Source organism: Peromyscus maniculatus, chromosome 19 (genome assembly GCF_049852395.1).
Source record: "Peromyscus maniculatus bairdii isolate BWxNUB_F1_BW_parent chromosome 19, HU_Pman_BW_mat_3.1, whole genome shotgun sequence".
NCBI lineage: Eukaryota > Metazoa > Chordata > Mammalia > Rodentia > Cricetidae > Peromyscus > Peromyscus maniculatus.
Genome location: NC_134870.1, coordinates 72,598,137 through 72,624,754, shown reverse-complemented (window position 1 = coordinate 72,624,754; position 26,618 = coordinate 72,598,137). Strand labels below are relative to the sequence as shown.

Genomic DNA, 26,618 nt, shown 5'->3' with positions numbered 1-26,618 from the left:
CTCTGGGGAAGCTACTGACTTTTGAGTGAAAGCCAGATTCTTCGAGTCTGGCCCCTGTCTGCCACCTGAGCAAGAACACTTCCAGAAAAGACTGGGTTCTTAGGGCTGCGTTCCTGTCACAGACATCCTCCTGGCACCAAACAGGAACCTAGGAACATCCTGGAGCTCAGCTTCTTGGCCCACATCCTGCTTTCTCCATGCCCCACATCACCACACCTGCTGTCCTACCCCTCTAGCCCACCAGGAAGCTCGATAGAGAAGGATTCTGCAGCTGCCCCTTCATGCTCTTGCTCCTCCAGGTCTATCAGAATGATCTAGAATATAGCTATTTACGTTGCTCCCCCCACTAGTCATCTTGCGTGTTCCCTTTGTTTTCGAGATGAAAACCCAGTGGGAGGCAAGAAAGGACTCAGCCCATCTGTAGCCATGCTCACTCAAGGCCACAAACTCAGGGTTTCCAGTGAGTTCTTCAGTGATACCCTGGGAGCTGACTCTCACCAGTGGAGCCGGAAGCTCATTCAAGGAGGCCAGAGACAGCGTGGGTGTAACCTGTCCCAATGGTCACTGCATCGGCGGTGGGAGGAAAGATGACTTGCCTCTCACTCTGTCATTCCAGGGGAGGACAAATCTGAGGAGAGAAAAAAAAATGAAAACTGAGCAGATTCAAAACACTGTCAGTTTGGAAAGAAAGAGTGGCAGACGTTGTATCATGTTGACACCAGTGTGTACCACAGAATGCTCCCACTAGGCCAGCCTGGTGTGTTCAGAGCATGGGAACCTGGGGAGGGGAGGAGAGGATGGCACGGGTGAACCCAGAAGCAGAACTTCCCTTCAGAGAAACTGCTCATCTGTTTAATTCTCTTTGTATCATCCCCACGGTTCTGAAACTGTGTGAAATGAAAGATGGAAAATATCCTCTAGAAGAGCCATACCCACCCCGGGGTGGAGACCCAATTACCTACAGTCTTTTTCCACGCTCAAATGACTCTGCTCCATGCCATCTTTTCACAAGACTAACCTCATTCTTCCTATAACGTCGAAATGCCCTGTCCATGTGTCCCATGTGTGGCAAATTGTGCCTAGTGGCACACGGTTGTAGGTCCAGGTTAGGAGAACTCAGCCAGGGCACACCAGCGTGAAGATGCAGATTCTCAAGGCAGAAGGACCTGTGGATGGCAAGGAGCAGCGAGGAGGCAGAGTCCTACGCCCACCTAGGTCATCAAGGACAGGCAAACTCAAGGGAGTCATCTGTAGAGGAGCCAGGCTGACTTGAGGACAGAGATACAAGTGCGGCTTCCTTTTTGCACCAACAGACCCACAACCTACATGCACTGTGATCCCCTGGGGCTGCCAAGAGTGACACAAACCCTAGGACATCACCCGACAGTAGGGATGTTAAAAAAAATAACAACAACAAGGCAAGAATGCAGCAAAGTAAGATATAAGCCTGGTGACATTCATTCTAGCTATTCAGGAGGCTTATACAGGATGATGGTAAGTTCATGTGCTGGAGCTCCAGAGTGGGCTGTAGGTCCTGAGTAACCTAGTGAGGGGCACACCTAGATAGCTGAGTCAGGAGATCCATCCACACATATGCAGAGATAGGTAAAGATCCTGGGGAGTGATGGCTTGATGGGAGAACACTTGCCTGTCATGGACGAGACGCTGAGTTCAGTCCTCATTACAGAGAGAGAGAGAGAAAGAGAGGGGGGGAGAATCAGGGCACACATAAATATGGAAATATAAAAATGAAAAAAGCATGACATATAAAGAACTATGCACTCACACACACGACTGCAATAATACAAATTTAAAACAATAATGGGATATAAGCTGGAGAGAGATCAAGGTGGAGAACCGGGAGTCACTTCAGTGAAGCATTGGCCGCACCAACAATCCTATGCTGATATTACCTTTGAAATGAAAGTTTCCAGAGCTTTACAATGAAATTTATGTCAAATTAATTTCTGGGACTCAATGAAGCTGAAAATGAATTCACAATGAGGCGCACTTAGCAGGAGTGTGTAGGGGCACAGAGGGGCTGATCAAAGAGGTCCCCTTCCTGCCGTTAGCTCTAATTTCCTGATTATGACACCTTTTCTTCTCGTATAACACATAATCTAAGAAATGATATGCTGTTACAATTACTGTATATGCGGAATGTGTGACCAAATGGAAGTTGAATATTGCTATGTTATTATGATCGGTATTATTATTAGTTGAGTATCAACAATGTTCATAATCTTGAGATATAATGAAGAGAGTTTGTGAGCTACAGATTAATACTTTAATTTAGGCATACTTATAATTCTGATATAATACATACACCCTGAGAAAATGATTATCTTAAGTGGAAGAATTCCTTAAATTATATGCTTCTGGTCCCTCCTCTTTCCAACTGCAGGCCAACGGAGGAGGTTAACATTTTCTATAAAACGGTTCCTGTTCCTCATGTACAATATTAATAAATTCTAAAGTATATTTTAAAGAAATTTAGGGGTTTTTTTTTTTCATTAAAATTGTCCTGTAATGAGCCGGGTATGGTGTTCCATGTCTGCAATCCCAGCACCAGAGAGGTGGAGGCAGGAAGGTCAGGAATTCAAGGTCATCCTCAACTATATAGCATATTCTAGGCTAGTCAAGGCTACCCGAGACCCTGTCTCAGAAAAACAAACAAACAAAAATGTTCTGTAAACATTCTTAAAAATCGTATATCTCTTTACTCTATTTGCCATGCATTTACACCTTCATTTCACAAGCATTACATGTGTGCAGAAAGATTAAAATGAGAACTTAACTGTTTAACTTCATTCAAATCACAGAATTCAGAGATGGGCATTTTCACTCTTTTATCCTAAATGACAGTGAACAAGAAACACACAGCCAAAAGTATCACCGGCATCCTAGGCAGGCTTGTTACTATGTATAGTTGCCACTTAGTGAACCCCACAGGCAAGCCATCCTGGATGAACAGGTGACAATCACCAGAACAGAGTCCCACAAAACAAGGTGTGTTGTGCGGCTGCTTTACTGATAGAGACAGAACACACACCTCTATCAGGACTCGTGGTATCCTCTGTGAGGAACAAGCACTCTTCCAGCAGCTTCCAGGGTGCCGCCAGTGAGGGGGCAGCTCTCTGTGTGTCCTATAGATGCCCTGGTATTATTGCATGGATGTTGAAGGTATAGACTGATTGTAACTGAATCAATAAAACAGGGCAGTAGATAATTATCTACTCATAGATAACTCACAAGGCAGCCATGGCCTTGGAGCTGTCAGGTATCATTTGTTTGGTCTGCTGGGAAAGTATCCCAGACCTGTTCTAAAGGTTCAGATCCCCACCCCGCCCCCGGCTCCCCACCCCAGGGAGGCAGGGTGGGCTTTCTTAGCTGAATCCCACCTGGTCCCGCCTACTCTGCATCAACTTCTCCTTGTAACAATGTTTTCTTTTCTTTCTTTTTCAGTGTTTTGTTTCTTTATAGGCTAGACCCCTAGCCCCTTTGTAGACCCAACCATGGTATAATCATGCACAGAATGAGCTAAATTAACTTTAAAAGCTCACATATTTGTCTTTGCCACGAACATAAAATCTACTGAACTGCTGCATTTTTTAACTAGATGCTCTAGATATTTCTTTCCACCCCCTCGAAATATACAAAACCTAATTAATAAATATTTAGTTAGAAGTCTATAAAATATAATATCACTCACTTCATTAATTGCTCAATGGGTTATTACATAACTTCTGTCGTTCATGAAAACAACTTGTCTGTGGGTTAGACATTCACTTGACCAGGAATTCCTGAATGTGCACAGGCATTGCCAAGAAAGCCAGCCAATTACAACAAGAGCTGTTGCTTCGTTTTATAAAGTGGTGGGTCCCTTACATATTCGCAAATAAAAATATCCTCTTTTCCAGGAACAAGACCATGACATGTAAAACAAGCCACTGCTCAGTGAAACACAACACCCTCAAAATCAGCAAATCAGGCATAAAATATTTACAGGCTTCCAGTCACCCAGGGTGAGCTACCTGGAGAATTGTGCCTGGTTCCTGAATCCCACACTTCCTGCCACTGCTCGGCCCTGCTGGTACCACCCCAGGCCTCTTGGCGTTGCCCCAGGCCTCCTAGTACTGCCCCAGGCCCCTCCACTATTGCCCTGTTCTAATTCCCTTCTATTGCTGTAATTAAATATCCCAGCAAAAAGAAATTTAGGGGGAAAGGGGTTTCCTTTCAGATTACGATTCCAAGTTACAGTCCATGAGACAGAAACTTCAAGCATCTGGTCACATCACATCCACAGAGAAGAGCAAAGAGGCGTGCAAACATGCTTCCTTCATAGTCCTCACCTTGCTTTCTCCACTCTTGCCTATTAGGACCCCTGCCTAGGGAATAGTGTTGCCCACACTGGGCAGGCTCATCCCACATCAATTAACTTTCTTTCCAGGTGATTCTAGGTTTTGACTAGTGTGAGAGCCTGTTTTAGGGTTCCTCGTGGCTTTACTCAGCAGATCCACATAGAGGATGATTAGGGCCACAGGCCTGAGTGCAGGTGTCTGAAATGGTCTGCACTTGGCTGTGCTGGGGGGAGGTCTTTTGCTCCACCCCTTGGTGTCTCTTTAAATACCCTGGGGCAGAGACAGTCAGGGCCCTTTGGAAAAGGTTCCAGGCCCTCTCGAGGCTATCCTTTATTTTCTATCTGTTTATCTCCACAATATAAATCCTTCTATCTAATATTTCCTGCTGCTTACACTCAAGAAAACTCTGGGGAGCTGTGGGGTTGGTGGGTAAATGCCCCACAGACTAGTTAACAATTAAAACCAACTATGACATGCCCTAAGCCTCCTCCAACTGCCCAGCCTTCCTGGTACTACTGTGGGTCTCCCAATATGGCCCCCCAAGCATCCCACTACTTCTCTAAGCCTCCTGCCTCTGCTCAGCCCCCCTGGCTCCACCCCCAGGTTTCTTTTTTTTTTCCCCCAGGCCTCCCAGACACCACGGGGTTTGGGTCCAGTGCAGAGGCAGCTCATTTTTAACCATCACTTAACTGCTGGGACAGACATATATTTGCTCAGAAACATGTTCATTTAAAAGAAAAACTCGGGAGACAGAGGCAAGTGGATCTCTGTGAGTTCAAAGCCAGCCTGGTCTACCAAGTGAGTTCCAGGAAAGACGCAAAGCTACACAGAGAAACCCTGTCTTGAAAAACCAAAAAATAAAAATAAATAAATAAATAAAAGAAAAACTGTAAAATTCTATTTCTGAAACAAACCCACAGTTACAAAAGTTACAACAGATAGCCAGAAAAACTCTTGACATGCTCAAATACGCAGCCCTTTTTGGGCCAGGGACAGAGAAGGCTCTCCCCACGCTCCTTTGAGGCGGTTCCCACCTTTCACTCTAAGAGAAGCGGCCAGGGCTGTGGGGATGCTCTCCTTTGTGAGTGCGGTTGCCTGATGCGCTACAGATATCCTCCAGAGAAGGTCTGGCCAACCCTGTGTGTACCACCAGGAGTGGCCAGCAATGCTAAGCTGGGAAGACTGCCAGATGAGAGAGAGGTCCCACAAAGGCTACTGGGACTTCCCACATTCTTTTTTATTTTTTAATTAAGAAAATTTTCTATTCATTTTACATACCAATCAAAGATCCCCCTCTTCCTCCTGCCACCCCTCCAGAATCCCCCTCCCATCCCACCCCCCATGACCTCCTATAAGAAGGTAAGGCCTCCCATGGAGAGGTATATTTAGTAGAGGCAAGTTCGAGCCCCTTCCCCTGCCTCAAGGCCGTGGGAGGTGTCCCATCATAGGTAGTGGGCTCCAAAAAGCCTGCTCAACCATACCACAAGAACACATGCTCAACTATGCTCATAGCAGCATTATTCATAATAGCCAGAACCTGGAAACAACCCTCAACTGAAGAATGGATAAAGAAAATGTGGCACATATATACAATGGAGTACTATTCAGCAGTGAAAAACAATGACATCATGAAATTTGCAGAGAAATGGACAGCACTAGAAAATATCATCTTGACTGGGGTAACCCAGATCCAGAAAGACAAACATGAGCTCTCTCCATGTAATTTATGGAAGCAGATGCAGAGATCCACAGCCAAACACCAGGCCGAGCTCCAGGAATTCAGTCGAAGAGAGAAGAGGGATTCTATGAGCAAGTGCATCAAGATCATGATGGGGAATCCTGCAGAGACAACCGAACCAAACTAGTGGGAACTCATGAAATTTAGATCAACAGCTGTGGAGCCTGCATGGGACTGGACTAAGCCCTCTGCATAGCAAAACAGTTGTGCAGCTTGATCTGCCTAAGGGGCCCCTGGCAGTAGGATCAGACTTCCCAGATTCTTAACAGAAGATTCCAGGTGCTGAACAGAGCTCTTCATAGAGTATATGCTATTCACACAGAATGACAAATCATGGCATTGGGCCCCAGGGTCCCGGTCAACAAAGATGGACAGAAGGACTTGGAGGGAAGGAGAGAAAGAACGTGAGAGGGTCAGTATGGGCTGGCCGAGTGAGGCCACCTGCCCACATCAAAGGCAAAGTTCACATGACGTCTCTGGGATTTTATTTTCTATGCCTGTGTCCACATACTGTCACCATCCCTGAGATGCTAATATACCCACGCCAGGTGAGAACCTGGACCTTAGGCCTGGAGGTAGCCAGCCCAAGACCCCTCATAAGGTGACAGGTGGCTTCCTCACCAGCACTCTGGCACAGTCTTTATGAGGCCTGCAGAGCCCTGCATGCCATCTCTCTTGTGTCAGAGGACATAGTCTGGAATCCATAGGGCTAAACTGAGGCAGCTCATGAATGTGGCCAGCATGTGCCAGGGAAGCCTCTTAGCCTCCTTTCTGGGTACCAGCAAGTAGAGAGAGTTTGCTGAACATTTGAGGGAGGTCACTGGGGTCCATCAGGGCGCACTAGCTCTGAACTACTTCCAGTCCATGGCAGAAATGAGCCACATTGTCCAGACTCCTGCCTGGATCTGGAGTCTCTGTTCTGGGACCTTCATCACAGGCTCCTCCTCTTCCTTGTCTCTCCCCTTGCACTTTCTTCATGAGTCTACCCTCTGTTCCTAGAGCACCCTCGGCCATCCTCATCCCTTCCCTTTTCTCTTTTCATAGCTACATATGCGCCCCAATAAAGTTTTTGGTGCCTGCTCCCCAGATTCACTGAATGACACAAACTGAGGAAAAGCATCTTCATTTTCCCAAACCTCAGAGTGAGATGTCAAGCGTGTGTGTGTGTGTGTGTGTGTGTGTGTGTGTGTGTGTGTGTGTGTGTGTGCATGGAGGCCAGAGGAGGGCATAGGCACCCAGCTTTATCACTTTTCACGCTTACGCCCCCAGGACAGGGCCTCCCTCTGAACCTGGTGCTTGCCATTTCAGCAAGGCTGGCTGGCCAGAAGGTCTTGGCGTCCACCTGCCTCCACCCCTCAATGCTTCATAGGCACACACGGCCATCGTCGGCTTTTACACTGGTGCTGGGCATTCAAACACAGGCCCTCATACTTCTAGAGCACATGCTCTTACCCATTGAGCCGCCTGCCCAGCCCCTCAAGCGCTCTGTAACTTGGAATGTTGCCAGAAGAGGTGGTGGAGATGATGCTACCACATCAGAAACAGGAACCCAGCACTCACCTGACGTGTGCTTCTGATCAGTGCCCTCTGCAGACACCCTACTCTGTTCTCTGTACTCATCACCAAGGGTGGTCACAAAACCTGCCACTGGACCTTGTTGCAGGACACACCTGTTAAAACATACACAGAGCACACTTTCGTCTTGTGGTGTTCGGTAATGGCACTTGATTGTATGCTTGGTCCTTTGAGGCAGAAATCAGAGGTTTTGCCATGAAATGGGGGTGTTTTGTACAACCTTGGCTGACGTTCTTCAAGGGCTGTCTACATTGTGTTTTGAAATAGGGTCTTTCTTTAGCTTAGAACTCACCAAGCAGGCTAGGCTGGCGGACCAGTGAGCCCCGGGAATCCTCCTGTCTCCACCTCCCCAGAACTGGGGTTACAAGTGTGAGTGACAACACCACACCTGTGCATTTTATGTGGGCTCTAGGCAAGTGAGCTTGGGTCCTCATAGTTTTTTCTTTTTTTTTTTTTTCTTTTTCTTTTTTCAAGACAGGGTTTCTCTGTGTAGCTTTGCTCCTTTCCTGGAACTTGCTTTGGAGACCAGGCTGGCCTCGAACTCACTGAGATCCACCTGCCTCTGCCTCCCGAGTCCTCATATTTTTAAGGCAAGCACTTTGCTGACTGAGCTAGCTCCCCAGGCCTGGTATGCATGCAGACTCTTGACCTCTCCAGAGCTGAAGCGACTTCCATTGAGAACCATGCACATTCATCTGTACTCAAGAAGATTTCAAATGCATCAAAATAAATGGACAGATTGTCCTCTGGCCTAGACACACACACACACACACATACATACACACACACACACACACACACACACACACACACACACAAACTAGCCATGTGCATCCCAAGGGCTCCACAGGGGCCTTCCGGCCTCTTGGTGAACTTTCTTACAATGGACTCTGCAGGAGAATGGTGGCAAGAAATCAAGAGCTCTTCCTTTTCTGTGCTTTCCTGGAGTTTAGCCCCCACACAGAGATATAAGGGAGTTCTCGTCACCCCTGTCCTCTGGTCTAAGAGGCGTACAAACCCCTTTCTCCTGGAGCTCTGACACACACACACACAAACACACACACACACACACACACACACACACACACACACACACACACACACACACACACACCGGTGCAGCTTCCTGCACCCACTCCCGAGTCCCTGCCGTGGCTAACAGCCGTGCCCAAGGCAGGGCCCTGGCCTTGCAATCCTGCCTCCTTCCAGGCCATCTTTCTTCAACTCACAGAAAGCTGTTGCATTTCTTCCTGCAGTTTTACCAGGTCCTGTGGCAGGAGGAAACTATGCTCCCATCAAATTGACCCCATGAGAAATAATCTTTGCCCCATTTCTGCCTGGCCTGTGTCCCCAGTCATAGCTCACAGGCTCCAGCACTGGGCCTCATGACAGACACGTGATGCTCAAGGCATTTTACCCCCTTACCAGTGCCACCTAGAGCTGGTACACGTCACCAACAGAGAGCACAGACTTCAAGAGCCATTCTAACCACCACGACCACCACGACCACCCCTTTCCTCAGAAAGCAATTCCTTGTGTCTCACTCACCAGAAATTTCAAAGCTATTATATGAAGGGCAGCCACAGCACCAAACCACTATGTAAAGAATGGGTACCTCCAAACTGAAGACGTGTAATGGCGCGTACACCTGTCCTGATTGTGTGCCTGAGAAGGAGAATGGAGATCTGGTAGGATGAGGCAGGTTGGTACACAAAGCCTGAAGAAGCAGCCTCCCTACACCAGATCTTGTGGTCTTTGAATTTCTATGCTTGTGGAGTTTGAGGAGGAAAACTTCAGCCTCCAGGTCAGACAGAGAGGGCTCACAGAGGGCTATGATGACCTCAGTCTCCATCAGCACCAGACAGGTCCAGACTTTGCCCTTTGGAGCCTGACACCACAGCTCAAGCAAACCTCAAGCTCTGTAGTCACACTACTTTGCTGGCCACTCCTCAGCAGGAAGAATCTGCTATGGTGAGTTCACTGGGATCATCATCTCCTCCCTGCAATGAAACCGCATGCTCTGGGCCACCAGACCTGTTGGCTAGGAGGGGACATTAAGAGTGACAGACACTGGCCTCCGCCATCAGCTCTTGGAGGCATTTGAGGAAAAACACAAATCCTTTGAGCCTCTAAACTCCGGCTCATTTCCCCAAGGGCCAAGAGCATCTCAAGAGGTTTGAATCTTCAGGAAGGCAAGTGTACCAGCCTTGCCCTCCACCCGGTGCCAGCCTGGAGTCACGGAATTAGACATCTGCACTGCCCCTGGCCTCCACATGTACGATGCCCCCGCCCCTCTGTTCTAGCTCCCCAACTCCCTGTTCCTGACAGGATGATGACTGGGAAGAGCGCTGATACCTTTCTTCACCTTGCAGGTGCTGCTGTGGTGGTGACGTGCCGGTACCACAGGAAAGCGGCTCCAATATTGATGTCTTTACCTTCTGACTGAGCTTCTGTGAGTCAAACGGACCATAAAAGTTCTGGGCATTATTTAAAAGGAACTGCGGGAGAGAGCTGCTGTCTGATGGATGAGGGGATGGAAATCTGAAGAGATACAAGGGAAGGCCAAGCCGCAGATGCACGAGGTTAGCAGCAAACCAACATTTGAGCCAGGTGTGCTCAGGCTGGGCACTCTTCACCATCTGCAGCTCACACTCAAGTTCAGCCCAGTGAAGGCAAGCGGAAGTCAAGTAGTTACCATGGAGATGCCAAGTTAGCAGAGCATGCAGGTCAAAGTGTAGAACTTTCTAGTAGATGATAGGCAAAGACAGACAGACAGATAATATATAGTTAGGTAGGTATATAGATGATACATAGATGAAAAAGCAGATGATAGATATATTATTTGATAGATAGATAGATAGATAGATAGATAGATAGATAGATAGATAGATAAAGGAGCATTCCAAAGCTGATCTCAAAATCTGTCTCTGGTATTCTCTTCTAGGCTATTATGGAGATAGATAGATAGATAGATAGATAGATAGATAGATAGATAGATAGATAGATAGATAGATAGATAAAGGAGCATTCCAAAGCTGATCTCACTCCAAGTGGGAAGGCTAAGCCTGTCACCATCATCACCTGGTCACCTGAATGGTTGTCAGAGTCCATACTTACCTCCTTGCCTGGACTTGGAACTCTGTAAGGATAGTTGTGAATTTTTGTCATTCTTGCCTATGGTCTCAATCTACAAGAGATGTGGGTGGGTTATTTGGAAATGATAAATGACAAGAGAGAGGAGGGTGGGGGATGTACAGGTGTGTAAACATGGTTTGACATACTGTTTCTGAAGAGGACTGGAACAGGTTCTTTCCCGGACTTGATCTTTCTGGGTTGAGTCACTGGGGATGGAGGTGCCTCTATTTCAGGAATACACAGCACGATTAAGATGCTTGACTGATAGCTTTGGTTGGGCCTTGGTTCTGGTTTAATTAATAGGTAATTATGGTCTTGTTTGGACTAAAGACAAGCAGTTAGTTAAAGAGACTCAACCAAGGAGCTTCTCTGACTAAGATACACTGAGCATGTGATGCTGGAACCAGAGGGTTCCCCCTGCGCTATCATTGGTCAGGAGGTAGATAGCTTAAGGCTTCTAGATCTCTCTTCCCTAAGGCCATCTCTCCTCGGGATATTGACCACTCTGTTCTGCATATCGAGAACTTGCCTTAAAACAAATTTCCCCCACATGACAGACCACATACACCTGTTTGCCCAAGCTCCTTCCTGTCCTCTGTGCTTGGTGCCCTGAGTCTAAAAAGCACAGTGACAATAAAACAATTTTGCCGCCAGATTTGAAACAAGAGGCGCAAGGATAGATCACAAATCTGAAGATTGCTGATCCCCAACTCAGCATTTATCATTTTGAAGGGAAAACCGTTACTAATTATGATGGATCACCACGTGGTTATTGGCATACAACTTAGCAGGAGCTTGGAATATTGCATGTCAGTGACACAACACAGTTCCCTCCGCTTCTACTGGTTTATGTTAGCAAATATCTAAGAAAACAGGAGTAGATTTGAGATTGGAAGACCACTCCACCCTAGTAATAAATGAGCATAAATTATATGCAAATGTACATCCAAAGGGGGACTGATCCAGCTCACAATCAACATGCTTTTAGCTACTGTCCTTTTCTTACACGGGACTAAGAACTAAGGTAAGATGATACATCAAAAGTGTGTGTGTGTGTGTGTGTGTGTGTGTGTGTGTGTGTGTGTGTGTGTACATGTATATTTATTAGGAGAAACTCCCACCAGGAAAAGAAACTGAAATTCAAGCATCTGGAATATAAGAAATAATATTAAACTTCCAACAGTTAAAGAGCCTGTTTTATGGGGCTAGAGAAGTAGCTCAGAGGTTAAGAGCACTGGCTTTTCTTCCAGAGGTCTTGAGTTCAATTCCTAGCAAACACAGGGCAGCTTACAACCATCTATAATGAGATCTGATGCCCTCTTCTGGTGTGCAGGCATGCATGCAGACAGAACTGTACACATAAAAAGTAAATAAATCTTTTTAAAAAATTAAAAAGCCTGTTTTATGTATTTTTGTTTTGTCTGGTCTTTCACTATTTTTTTCACTATGAAGTCCTGACTGGCCTGGAACTCACTATGTATACCAAGCTTGACTAAGACTATCTGAGATCCCCCTGCTTCTGCCTCCCAAGTGCTGACATTAATATGCTGAGCTTTGTTTTGTTTTTGAGACAGAGTCTTGCTCTGTTGTCTAGGCTGGCCGGAAACCTTTAATACTTCTGCCTTGACAGCCTGAGTACTGGGATTGCAGGGGTACACCAGCACACCAAACTTAAATGTTTTTAAAATAGAAACAGCACATATTAAATTGCTATTGTATTTATACTCCATATAAAACACGCTAGGGGAGTTGCAGTTTTAATTGTAAAAGATCGATATGTGTATCAATGTAACGGAAGCGATCTTGGCAGTTATTTAAACTTATGATGAGAAAAACAGATGCCAGCTTAAAGCTGTGTCAAGTTCCATGATGTTAAAACGTGTGTGCATATGTCGTGTGACTTTTCCTACAGAGGCAAAAAGAAATGTCTGTTCACTTCAGCTAGAGAGAGCATAGACAGCCCAAAGCAAGGATACTATCCAAGTTCATCTTGGTGAGCCCCTGAGTTTACCAGGGTCAGTGGCAGGACCAGGAGAGAACCGCGGGCAGTTTCAGCCAGTGAGCTGTTGACCCCTGGACATCTATCACTCGTGTGTAGGATAAAGACTGTTGCTAGGGTCTAGGTGTTGATTTACCCCTCCCAATCACGAATTGTCACTTGACACCAATGTGATGCCTTCAAGAAGTGGGAGGTGGGGGAAGTAGTTAAGTCCTGAGGACTCCGCATTCATAGATGGTGGGGTTCCCCTGTGAGAGGAGTTTAAGGACTACCCCTTAAAGACACGGAGAAGGGCCATTCATAAAGCACAGCCGGCTGCCTCAACTCCCCCAGAAGATTTCTGCTGGATGTTTGTAAACCACTGATTTGATGATGTTTTGCTATGTTTCTACTGCTGCCATCAGCTGCCTACAATTATGCTTTTACTTTTGCTAGCTCTACATTTAATAAGCTTATTCATCCAAAACCAAAAGCACAGCTATGATAAATCCTTCTCTGGACCACACAGAGCATCCCCTCATTTCTCTAACATTTAGGGGTCACATGGCTTTCATAATGTAAGAGCCCTGAAGGTAGGCAACCTTCCTAACTGCTCACTGTCGGTGACTGTCCGTGCTGCTGGTGTGGCTGTAGTGAGTCTTTGGTGAAATGTTCAGGTAACCCTTTCTCCCATGCTCCTAAGACATCTTTATATATCCCACTACCTTTCCATTCATTAAGCCAGACCTCGTTTCCAGAGAAGGGGGTGTCACAGAAGAAATGGGGAAAATGTAAAATGATACGTTGAAAAGAAGCAGTCATACCATAATCTCAGTTGCTTCTCTAAAGTTATGCAGAATGAAGCCCCAGCTGTGAAGACGGATTAGCGAAACGGACAAGTCATACTTAGAGGCACGAAAACAATGACTTCATCTTCCATATGACTAAGTTTTGTTTTTTTTTTTTTTTTTACTTTTGATAAAACAATACAATTAACACCCAGATTTCTAATTTTGTTTGTTTTGACACAGGCTCAAGATGTGCATCCTAGACTGGCCAATATCATAAGATCGCCTGCCTCAGCCTCCCAAGTACTCCCTTTGCAACATCACAAACGACTTTGGTTTATTTAAAAGCCTTAGATTTTTAAAAGTGTAACATAAAATCTAGCATGTCATTATTAATTTCATCTCTGGCTTCCTTGTGTTTGATTGGATTGGATTGGATTGGATTGGATTGGATTGGATTGGATTGGATTGGATTGGATTGGATTGGATTGGATTGGATTGGATTGAATTGGGACACATCATCACTATGTAGCCCAGGCTAGCCTTGAGCTAGCACTCATCCTTCTTCAGCCACTACAGTGCCAGAATTGCAGCTACTTGCCACCACTTCTGACTCTATTCCTGTTTTTTATGTTTTTGTTGTTTTGTTTGGTTGGTTGGTTAGTTGTGTTTTTATTTGTTTTATTTTGCTTTTTAACCATAGATAGCATAACCATTTATATGACTCTACTTCCAAAGGCCAGACTATGATAGCAAACTTACTGCTCAGACTGTGACAGATTTCTCTATGAGAATGATCAAGAAATCAACACCTAGAAATCCCCAGAAGACATCAAAGTGACGACAGGTTACAGAGAAAGTGGGACACACGGCCAGCTGAAAAGCTGAGCTGAGCCTTGGCAGAGGCAGGCTCCTACAGACAGTCCCAGTCTAAATAACGTCTCCAAAGTCTACAAGTGGAGGTAGAGGCAGAGGTGGAAATAGGGATGTGGGGAGACAGACAGGTGTAGATAGAGTGGGTGGTGCCGGGCTTGATTAGACCCAATGTAGGCTAGCTACAAATAGAGATGTGAGTGTTTAATGGTCCTGTTCGGCTTCGTGCTTGCTGGATTGTATATTATAAAACATTTCCTTCCTCCTTGCTTGATTCATGTGTGAATAGCAAACACCCCCATGCTCACCAAAAGTGCCAAGAATTATCTAATGCGATTAAAAAGAAGTCAAGAATCCCTGGAACATCACACCTGACGCTCTGAGTTATTGGTCTCTTAAACGTCCATAACCCAGCCCATCAGCGAGAGCCTTTATTTACCCTTAAGGCACTTGGCAGCTGCTAAATGCCTGTCTGTGGCAGTTTGGTGGAGACAATAATAATACATTATAAATCAATGAAAATGAAGTTTTTGCTGTGATAATCTCATAGAGATTTGCCGGCGTTTGTATGAAATTCAATTCTGTTTGATTGCATCAGCATATGCTTCATAGCGCTTCCTGCACTATTGATTTTGAAGGTTCTTATCCATATGTCTAAATTATTTCTATTACATCTTTGCATTACTGTTTAGAAATAACCTAGGTAAACGGAAGCCATTTCTTCCGTTTTCAGTCACATTTTCTTCTGGCTCACTCTGGTTCAATGCTCAGGTTGTGTTTTGAATGGAAAGAAATGTCTTTCTTAAAAGTCCTCCTTTCTATAGCCAACAGCTAATATCACCCTATAATTGCAACGTGCCAATTTCCCTTTATAAAACATTTATTGTTGTCTTTGTTGTTATTATTTTCACTGTTATCATTTTCTGAGTGCCTAGAACTGTTAGGAAAGGTCGTCTCTTCAAATACCGCTGCAAGTGATTTCAGAATTTACAGCCACATATTCATCTTCTTTGAAAACAGTGAAAAAGTATGTATAGCACTGAGGACAATTGGGACATGGAAATAATGATTTCCATCATGGATCAGAAGGGAAAGGAAGCCAAGAGGACCTTGAACTCTACTGAGTGTCTGGTGGCTCCCAGGTGCCTCTTCTGCTCTGTGGGAGCAACATCTTTGAGTAGACCATGCAAGCTCAGTAGTGCCCACTTCCAGGTACAGTAGCAGAGCCCTAGATCCCTCTGACTCACTGGGCCACTGTCCCTCTCTCGGAAGGCCAGTCTCTTTCCATTCAGAGATTCAAATCCACGTGACCCTGTGAGATGGGAACATGTGGGGAAAGGGAAAGTTAATAGAGTCACTTAATGAGGCTTCCCTGCTTAAGAATGGAATTGATTTCTGAAAGAAAAAAAAAAGCTCCAAGAAGTTAGCCTGCCATCTGGCCTTAAATATTTGAACCTCCTGTGTTTCAAGAATGCAAGACGGTCACTTACCCAAGCAAGAACACTGTGCCCCAAACTAGCCTGAAATTCTGTACAAATCATGTCACATGATGCAAAGAAAGCAATGGGTGTTGACTTTTAAGAGAATAAACCACAATATTTTTAAAATGCATATAGGCCTGCCTAGACTCCCAAGTTGAGGAGGCTGTCTGCCCTTATAGCAAATCTCAACATTTCTACCACGCTTTACATTTTCAGAAAATTAGCATCATATAAATTGACCTAAAACACTCGTTATTATCTTCTCTGAGGTCATTTTAGCTATAAGTGAAAATAGGTAGTCCACCGTCAATTCTTAACATATTCAGTATAAAGAGTTAATTTGTTTTCATTTCATTCCTATTGCATAACCCTTCCTTTTTGTCTTTAAGTAAGTACTCTAACAGGAAATCAAATCAAATCAAACACAAACACAGTTGACAAGTGGATGTGTGTCCTCCTGCCTCTACACGGCAGAAGAGTAGTCAGAGCCAGGTCTCCGTGGAGGGACGCCAGAGAAAAGACAGGCAAAGGGTGCGGAACAATGGACAGAGCCCCAAGAGGCCTGAGTCCAGCATGGCCTCTGAGCAATTCAGAGGCTATGGTGGCAGATGGTAGTCTTCTGTTCCTATGCATCCCCAGGGACCGGACAAACAAGGTCCCTGAGGAATGTGTGGTGGGCCAAAGCTTTTTCCCCTGAGCATCTCTGAGCTCTGTGGCTAAGCTGGAAGCATCGGAAGGCACACGGGTATCCAAGCACACATTGCTGTGAGGCCAGTCCTTCCTCTGCACGCCAGGATGATGATCTGAGAGAGTTGGGCTGGGGTGACTCCCCTTAATGTCACCTGAGGGTTAGACATCAATTTCTTAGTAAGACAAAGAGATTTGGTAACCGCACTTTTAAAATGCAGCGTGAAGTTATCCAACTGAAATATCATTTAAATCAAATCCATGCATACATCTATATATACATAGGCACCTTCTGCAAGTCCTTTCCAGGAATTACCTGTGGTTCCCTTCGTTGACTCTTAATAGCAGAAGGTATGGCTTTAAGACTAGAGATACCATTTTAAAAAGCAAAAATATCAGATTCTAGCATAAGGGGTAAAGCTTTCCAGTGCTTACTTATACCATGGCAAACAATAGCTGTCCTTATCCTACAGAAAGGTGTCAGCCCTACAGGTGTTAACACAGTCCTAGCTTTGAGTCTAACCTGTGCCACTTCTGGTTCAGCTTCATGCTTTACCAAAACCTTTTCAAAGACTTTTACACGGTGATTTTACACATCATTTTCACACTCAACTACATTCAATTTGTTCATGCGATAAATATTTGCCAAAGAGCCTCCCTGGGGATGTCACAGATATGCTAAAGATGACAGAGTGAAGCAAAGGAGGATCAGTGGGCAAAAGCCGGTGTCCTGCACGGCACAGCTCATGGTATCACTTTTACAAAATGTTCATGGCTGAACCACTGCAAAAGGGAGCATTTCCAGATATGTGGAAAGGCCAGGGCTCCCGCCCTAGAAAATCAGCAAGCTGGTAAATGCCAGGCTCCAAAATGCTTTTCATTCTCTGGGACCTGGAGCCACCTAGACTTGACTCCCTGTTGACAAGCCCTATATTTTTGCGCTCTAAAATTAACCTTAGCATTTTGGTCACACACGGACACATGCAATGTCTTTGGCGGTGACACTGGATAAAAAGACGGCATCTGGACTTTCTGAAGAAAGGACCATAACACAGATAGACCTACCTTTCCTGCCCCTCTCTAGTCTCCAGTGCTACCCAAGCAGTCTCCCAGTGAGCTAGGACCCAGCCAGCCTTGGAGTTTTGACTTCCATTTGGGTCAGCATCAAAACATTTAAAAGTGAAAGTGAGGGGGCCGTGCACACGTGAACACGCTAATGTTAGTGCTCTTTCACTAGGTTAACAGCCCTTTGTCTCTCTCTCTCTGTAGCGGCCAGAATATGGCGGGGTTTTCAAGACTGCATAGCTGACTTCTGTTGTCAGACTCCCTCCCAAAGCCAGGCTCCACTGTTTGAGGCCCTCCCGAGTTCAAGAGACATTTATCATCCTATGGGGAGAGCTTCTTTGGGAGGCCACGTCTAAGGAACACCAAGTCTCCTCACTCTGTTCTCACCGCATGCCTAGCTGGCAGTCTGCCCCTTCCTGCCCACAGACTTCCGCTCCTCCATCCACGGAGCCAGGTCTCGCACTTCTCATTGTCTGGTGCTGTGAGGTTGTTTTTCTGGGAAGTCATTTGAACGTAATCTATTTCCCATTCACGGTTTGCCTCATGCTTTGCAGCTCGCATTGGACCGCTGAACTGTAAGGGGAAACTGAGAGCACACGCCTCATCTTCTGGCCCGTGGCAAGCAGGTGGTGCTGATGTGTTCCTAAAAGCCAGTAGCAGAATGTCACATGACAAAGCTCATGACTGAGCCAGGACCAGGGTACATTTCTCTATCTGAGCCCAGTGGACAGTCCTCAGCTGGAAACGTCTATGTACACATGTGCACCCCTTCACTAAAAAAAAAAAAAAAAAAAAAAAAAAAAAAAAAAAAAAAAAAAAGTGAAAGTTGCTGCAAAAAGCCGAGCAATAAAAACCCATTCCCACCAAAAGAGAGATCATATGAAAACAGCACTAATGTACCTCAATGTTTTGTCAGATCTTGTTACACTTTGAAGAACACACAACAGTGACTGAGAGACCTTCACATGACAGGTAACGGTAACCCTGCCCTTCAGTCTGCATGTACTGAGGAGGATCGGGTCTCAGTCTTTTCCAGCCCTGATGAATTCCCTGAGACTGACCACACATGCACACCATGCCACCCCAACATGGGGAGGGCTGGGGCCAGCTGCTGTGGGCACATTCAGAAGCGTGGTCTCTGGGGCACTGAGAGGGAGACGCCTGGGGTTCGCTGATGGTGATGACGGTTGCGGTCACTGGGCGGTGGGTAAGGACTGGCTTGTGCCGAGGAAGAGGAGCGCAGGACAACGGTCTGGGTCCCCACTCTGCAGCACCATCCCGGCCCTTGCAGTAAAAGAAGGTGCAGGTGGGGTCTGCAGCCTCACGAAGGTGCAGGTGGGTCTGCAGCCTCACGCGTGCTTTCTTCAACCTGGGCTTTTTCCCGTTTTCCACCTGTGCTCCCTGGCTCTCTGGGCTGCCTCTTTCTCCTTTTTCAATCTTTCTCATCTCGCCCTTCCATTGTTATTCACCCCATTTATTGCTTCAAGCAACCCTGACATAGTGGACGTCATCTGAAACCACAAACGACAGGATGCAATAAGCTGGAGAATAGCGCAATCTGGGGAAAAGTTCTTCATTCACTCTTGCTCCTAACTCTCTGTCTTCTTATCCTACATAGAAAATAAAAAAATCAATACCACCTCACAGGGCTTGATAAAAGCACCGGCCGAGTACAGCAGGCATGCTGGATATAGTAAATTAAAGTGATCAAAATTTTCCAGTCGACTCTGCCTGTAGCCTACATAAACTAACAGCCCTGTCTGCCCAGTGTCCATCAGCTGGAAGCTTTATTTTATCTGGGCCTCTGATTATCTGGGGAATGAATACATATACCTGCCTGGGCCTGAGAGTCTCAATCTCGGTGGGAGAATAAGTGTGGCCACGGATGGATTGCAGGGGCGAGGTGAAGGGGGCAAGCACCTGTCTTCATAGCCAAGCAGATGCACTCACAAGCAATATGCAGACAAGAATACCTGTGTGCTTAAGCTTAGAGTGAGCACAGGGTGCGGGCCTGCAAGCCAGTCCTCAGCTCTGACCCCTCATGGGTGGCACAACCTTAAGAGAGTGCCTGACTCAATCAGCCAAGAGTCTCCACCTTCAAAACAGCAATTACAGCTACAGCTCAAGCAAAGAAAGATGCTGCAAACCTTAGCCTGAGAATTCCAGACCTGTCCATAACAGCGTCTTTGCAAACACAACTGACAGAGTTACTTTCTTCCGATTTGGGAGCAGTCAAACAAAGTGCTTGCACACGTGCACGCCATAAGACACTGAAATATTGGGAGATCATTTTCCATCTAATTAGACAGGCATTCAGGGTGCATATTCCTGATAGACTAAATTATGAAAAGAGTTCCATTTTAACAGCAGCTTTTCCAATACAACTTACTAATACAGAACAGGCATTACAGTTAGCTTAGAGCAAGATTCATACTAGCCTGGCTCAAACCCACCAGGCTGCCTGCAGCAAGAGATAGAGCAGCTCTGCTCTCCGGGATGACAGCTGAGAAATCACAGACAACTCCAGCAGAAGCCCAGGTCCTCCCGTCAGACCCGTGACCCTTGCTAGGTGACTGACATTTGTCCAGCCTTGGAAATGAACTCAAGCTTTCCACCAACCATCAGAGAAATAAAGGAGGAATTGAATCCCCAAGCCAAGCAACATGCCAGGCCAGCCATAGGACAGCCAGGAGTGCAAGCAGAGAGCCAGAGGCCAGACACGGACCCCCAGCAAAGCCCACCTGACCGCAAACACGCTTTCGGGTCCAGACGCATCCCAAACTGTCTGAGATAAAGAACTAAACTTGAGGGATGGAGAGGTAGTTCAGTCGGCAAAGTGTTGGCCTGGCAGGCATGGGGACCTGAGTTCCACCCCCAGCACCCGTATAAAGGAGAGCCAGGCATAGACACTTGTAATCCCAGCTCTAGGAAATGAGAGATAAGAGGGTTCCATCCAGCCTAGCCCACTTGGCAAGTTCCAGACCAGTGAAAGACCCTGTCTCAAAAGAAAAAAAAAAAACCACTGTAGAGGAATGGCACCCAAGCTGTCCCACACTTGACACCAACTGTGGCCCGCACTTGCGTGAGCACCCACTCACACCCACACACATACAAATATCCACATAAAAAGAACTAAATTCAAGATCTTGCCAACCTCCTCACCTGAGCAGTGAGTACTGTTAGTCCATTAGGAGTGCTACATAATAAAAACTGTAGCTGTGGCCAGTGACCTTGAGTGTCTGCCCAGGTGGCACTCAGGGTTAGAGATATTCTGGGGGGCTAGGAGAAGTGGCAGGGATGAGGCCAGAGCAAGGCTAGCGCTTCAAGTGCAGCTCTTTCGCTCTCTGGGAGGACGTTCTCTAAGCCTTGGTCTTCTCAGAGGTAAATTTGGGACGATCAAAGCGTCAAAGTGGTCAGACCACAGGCTGGAGAAAGCCGGAAAGACAGTAAGTCCTGCACTCAGAAAACAGCAGGGCGAAGGGACCTTGAAGACCTTCTCCTTGAAGACCACGGTTGCTTCCAGACTCAGGTATATATGCAGAGAAATGGGAAAAGTGGACCGGATCCTGGGCAAGATCGTGGCTGTCAATGTGGGTCACAATGAGCTTTAAACACACACATCTTTGTCGCAGGAATCTTAAAAGTTCTTATTAATAAAATCAAACCCAAGGCCAGTTATTGGGGTGAATACTGGAAAGTCAGGGAGACAGAACAAGCCACAGCTATGTCACCTCACCAGTTCCTCAGCTGGTCCTGTTTCCTCAGACTGGAAGCCTCTGAGTCCTCATCCAGAATGAATCCCAGCTGAACTGTGCTGCTTCAAAGCCTGAAAGCTTAACCAGCCAAATGCTTAGCCAGCCAAATGCTTCTAGTTTCTGGTCCTCACGCCTTATATACCTTTTGCTTTCTACCATCACTCCCTAGGATTAAAGGCTTGCTTCCTGGGATTAAAGGCGTGAGTCACCAAGCCTGGCTGTTTCCAATGTGGCCTTGAACTCAGAGATCCCAGATGGATTTCCGCCTCTGGAATGCTAGGATTAAAGGCGTGTGCTATCACTGCCTAACTAGTGGCTTTTCTCTTCTCTGACCCCAGGTAAGTTTATTAAGGTACACAATATTTTGGGGAACACAATACCACCACACATCTTATTCTGAAGATTCTCAAATCAACATCAAGGTAGACAGATTAAGGCAATGAAGCCCACACACCGATCACCTGACCTTGACAGTTGTCAGCACACATGGCACACATGTATCACATGTGTTCCTATCCCCCACCTTATCTTCTTAGAGCAAATCTCCACTGAAAACATCTCCTTTATAACAAAAATCGTATCATTGTTGCCCATTTAAAATTATCCCTATTATAAAGCATCCTTAATTGTCTAATAAATACCTTTTTTATTCTCAGTTTATCCAAGTCATTGATACCTTTTCCAAAAGACCAAGTCCAGAGAGGTGACAGGGCTGAGCCTGCCCACAGGTAGAAGAGGCAGTTCACACTGTGACTTGCTTCTGCTACAAAGGCTTGTCTGTCACTGAAGTGTCTCTTCTTGCAGCCCATGACCTTACCTGTGTCTCTGTTCTCTGGAGCATCCCTCTCACTGGACATCATTACCAGGAGTCCCCATCCTTGCCATGGCCCTAGGCTTCAGCACTGGAAGACATAGTTGATTGTGTTACTCACATCTCCCCTCAACATCCCAGGCTCCACAGCAGAATGTTGGTTTCCAGAGACTCCCAGGTAGCACAGGGTCTTGTCACCTTCAAGTGGCCTTAGCATAACAAACAGCCATCTCTTCAGCCCAAACAGAGATAACAAGGCAAGCTATGTGCTCTGGTCCTTCCCACCTATGGACAAGCTTGGCAGGCACAGCTTCATCCTGTCCCAGGTCTGACCTGCGTGTCTTCTTAAGTAGAAAAAAACAGATAGGTTCTCCCAACATGGATAGGAGAAATAAAGAAAAGTCTGAACACATCTCCTTGTTGTACCCAGAGTAAAGGTGCAATCAGGAGCTCGCCCTGCCTCCAATTTACGTGGAATCTCTGCAAATCTGGAAGAGGTAACTTGTGCACGTGTTTGTTGGTCTTTTCTCCCCAAGCTGTTCACAGTTGTAAATTTGGTTTTGTCACAGAAAGACCATAACATAAACAGCTCAACCTACAGTCACGTGCACAATTCATATGTACAATGCTATCAACGTCATTGGATTTCGCACCTCAGTCTCAAGGCCCTATGATTCCAGGGCCTATTTCCCCTGTGACTGCTCAAAATTCTTGCTTGTGATTCTGATTGTGCATATCCCAAGTTTGTTCCACATCAGTGGAGATGAGTTGTGGGGGCAAGACTCACAATATAAAGATCCTGCAGATGTCAGGGTTTACCCACATGCCAGCTGATGGTACATCCCAGTTGACATCATCACACATCTTCCTGGCTTAGACAGTGGGACCAGGAAAGGAACAGCAGGTTCTGTAGGGCGTGGCACAGGCTGCTGCTTCTCTCTCTCTCATAAGTAGTATCGCCCCTTTGCTTTCCATGGGAGAGAAAAAGTCTCATCATAATTATATGAGTATTATTTTGATCTGAGTATCACAAAAAATAAATAAAAAGTTCCCTTTAAGTCAAACAAAAGGTCATTCCTTCCACTCTAACACACAGATATCCAAAGACCTTGGTTTCCAATCACTCTCTCATTTAGCACTGTCTGGGTCACTTAAGAAAAAGGAAGCCCATTTGAGATGGAAAGGTCCAGTCTGCAGCTACTTGATGGTGAGATGAAGACAATTTTCATCAGGCTTAATCCTCTGAATGAAATAAAATCTCTAGCTTGAGAAATTTCTATCTACTGATTTATAGGACTAGAGGGGAGTAGACTCCAAATATCTTAGGGGCATAGGGCACTTTATGGTGACAATTTGACACTAATAAGAGAAAGCCTCCAAATGTTCTAAGTCAGCACAAGAGATTCAGGAGCATCTGGCAGGAAAAGGGGAGGTTGATCCCCCAAGGAACCGCATCTCATCTTCCCAGGCTGAGGCTACAATTACGACCCTTTAAAAAGCCAGGCGTGGTGGTGGTGGAATGTGCCTGTGATCCCTGAACACAGGAAGCTTGAGCATGAGGACCACTTCTTGTTTGAGGCCAGTCTAGGCTATATAGTGACTTCAAGGTCTAATAGTGATATATAGTGAGCCAGGCCTATATAGACAGACCTTGTCTCAAAACTACTACTACTTAATACTAATAATGATAGATATATAGGTGATAGATGATAGATAGACACATAGACAGATAGAGGGACAGATGATTGATAGATAGATAGATAGACAGACAGATAGATAGATAGATAGATAGATACATACATACATACATACATACATACATACATACATTCATACATGGATGGATGGATGGATGGATGGATGGATGGATGGATGGATGGATGGATGGATGGATAAATGGATGGATGGATGAATGGATATATAAATGGATACATAGATAGATAGATAGATAGATAGATAGATAGATAGATAGATAGATAGATAGATAGATAGATAGATGATAAAGCACGCTAGCCCAGAACACCATCACATGACTGAGAGGCTCAGAGAACCAACTCTAACCGTGACCTGCAAAGGTAAGTTTCTCCCTTTTAAATAAAAGATTATGGCACATCCAGAAAGGAACATGTAGCTGAAAACCTTTTCACTATTTCAGGTGTTTTTGTTCCTTGTTTTTGTCTAGAGGCAGGGTCTTATGTACCAAAGCCTAGTCTCGAACTCACTATATAGCCGAGAAGAGCCTTGATCCTCCTTCCACCTCCCTTGGGCTAGTACTGCAGCCATGAGCCATCATGCCTGGTTTACCAGCCTTTCCCTTGGCCAGCACTGAGGCCATTCCGGTATCATTCAGTATTCTCCAGGCAGGCTCATTGTTCTCGGCAACAGCACTTCATGGAGCTCCTCTTTCTGCTTGTTCTGTCATTACTCTACCACAGGGGCATCTTGGAGCACACCCTGTGCTTGCTTGATTATTTTCTTAGGATAAAATAGAAAGAGAGAATTATTAGGTCAAAATTCAGGACTGCCTCAGCTTTGGATTCCATGTGGCATGGGAATTCTACTCCACATCATCTGCTGCATCAGTCAGAGTCCCCAGCCTAAAACCTTCCAAGCAAGCTGGAAGGGTCAGAACCCTTGGATGATGCTCAAGGACACATATACGACCATGGCCTCCATCAAGCAATAGCTTCGATTTTATCTCCTCAGCCCATAGACTTTAATTTTTTCCTCCCCTTCACAGCTATGGACCACAGCCTGGGACTCAAAGAAATCCCTGAGCAGACAGTGACTGTCAGAAGTGAACTGAAACTCAAACTGGGGTGCTGGATCCCCAGGAGCCATAAGTCCCTCCATTGCCACATCTGCTTATCCACACGATGCCTCCATACTCACACCCAGCTTTAGAGACTCTGTTCTCCACTGGAAAGCCACTCTCTTGGTCTTTTTAGCTTCCACCTTTCAAAAATCTTCAACAATATCTTCACATACAGCACTGTGCTTGGATACCCCAGGAACCAAGATTCCTCAACACCTCCCTTCAAGATAGAACTCCCATGTTTCCATTCGTTTGGCTATTTGTCCCTGTGCTTTATCCAATCTTGGTCTCAACAATTCTCGCTCATATAAACCCTCCTCTTTCTCACTAATTGGACTCCCGGCGCTCCACCCAGGGCCTAGCCGTGGATGTCTGCATACAGATCCCTCGGTCATTGGATGGGGTTTCTAGCACAATAATTAAGGTTTTTGGCCATCCCATCACCAGAGTAGGTCAGTTCGGGCTGTCTCTAGACCATTGCCAGCAGTCTATTGTGGGGGTATCTTTGTGGATTTCTGTGGGCCTCTCTAGCACTTTGCTTCTCCCTTTTCTCATGTGGTCTTCATTTATCGTGGTCTCCTATTCCTTGTTCTCCCTCTCTGTTCTTGATCCAGCTGGGATCTCCCGCTCCCCCAAGCTCTATTTCCCTTGACCCTCACCCTTCATTACCCCCACTCATGTCCAGGCTGTTCATGTAGATCTCATCCATTTCTCCGTCATTGGGCGATCCCTGTGTCTTTCTTGGGGTCCTGTTTTCCAGGTAGCCTCCCTGGTGACGTGAGTAGCAGTCCAGTCATCCTTGTTCCACATCTAGTATTCTCCTATGAGTGAGTACATACAATGTTTGTCTTTCTGAGTCTGGGTTACCTCACTCAGGATGATTTTTTCTAGATCCATCCATTTGCCTGCAAACCTCATGATGTCATTGTTTTTCTCTGCTGAGTAGTATTCCATTGTGTATATGTACCACATTTTATTTAACCATTCTTCAGTTGAAGGGCATCTAGGTTGTTTCCAGGTTCTGGCTATTACAAACAATGCTGATATGAACATAGCTGAGCAAGTGCTCTTGTGGTATGATTGAGCATTCCTTGGGTATATGCCCAAGAGTGGTATTGCTGGATCTTGGGGGAGATTGAGTGCCAATTTTCTAAGAAAGCACCATATTGATCAGGCCCTCTGAATGGGTGAGACAGTTGATTGGCTTGATCTGTTTGGGAGGCATCCAGGCAGTGGGACCAGGTCCTGTGCTCATTGCATGAGTTAGCTGTTTGAAACCTGGGGCTTATGCAGGGTCGTTTGTCTCGGCCTGGGAGGAGGGGACTGGACCTGCCTGGACTGAGTCTACTAGGTTGATCTCAGTCCTCGGGGGAGGCTTTGCCCTGGAGGGGGTTGGGCTAGGGGGGAAGGGTGGGGGGCAGGAGGGGGAGAACAAGGGAATCCGTGGCTGATATGTAGAACTGAATTGTATTGTAAAATAAAATTAAAAAAAAAAAAAAAAAAGAACTCCCAAAATACTCTTTCTCTTTTGACACCAAAGCCATAGGACACGATGA

General features: G+C 45.9%; 1 long non-coding RNA gene across 1 annotated transcript; it reads right to left on the bottom strand.

Annotated features, from left to right (window-relative positions):
• Positions 1-504: 504 nt before the first annotated feature.
• Positions 505-7,764, bottom strand: LOC121823978 (uncharacterized). The gene is made up of 3 exons (XR_013046202.1): positions 7,660-7,764; positions 1,019-1,166; positions 505-628 (listed from the first exon to the last, which is right to left on the bottom strand). It is a non-coding gene; the product is annotated as an uncharacterized LOC121823978 (long non-coding RNA).
• Between the last annotated feature and the right edge of the window lie 18,854 nt (positions 7,765-26,618).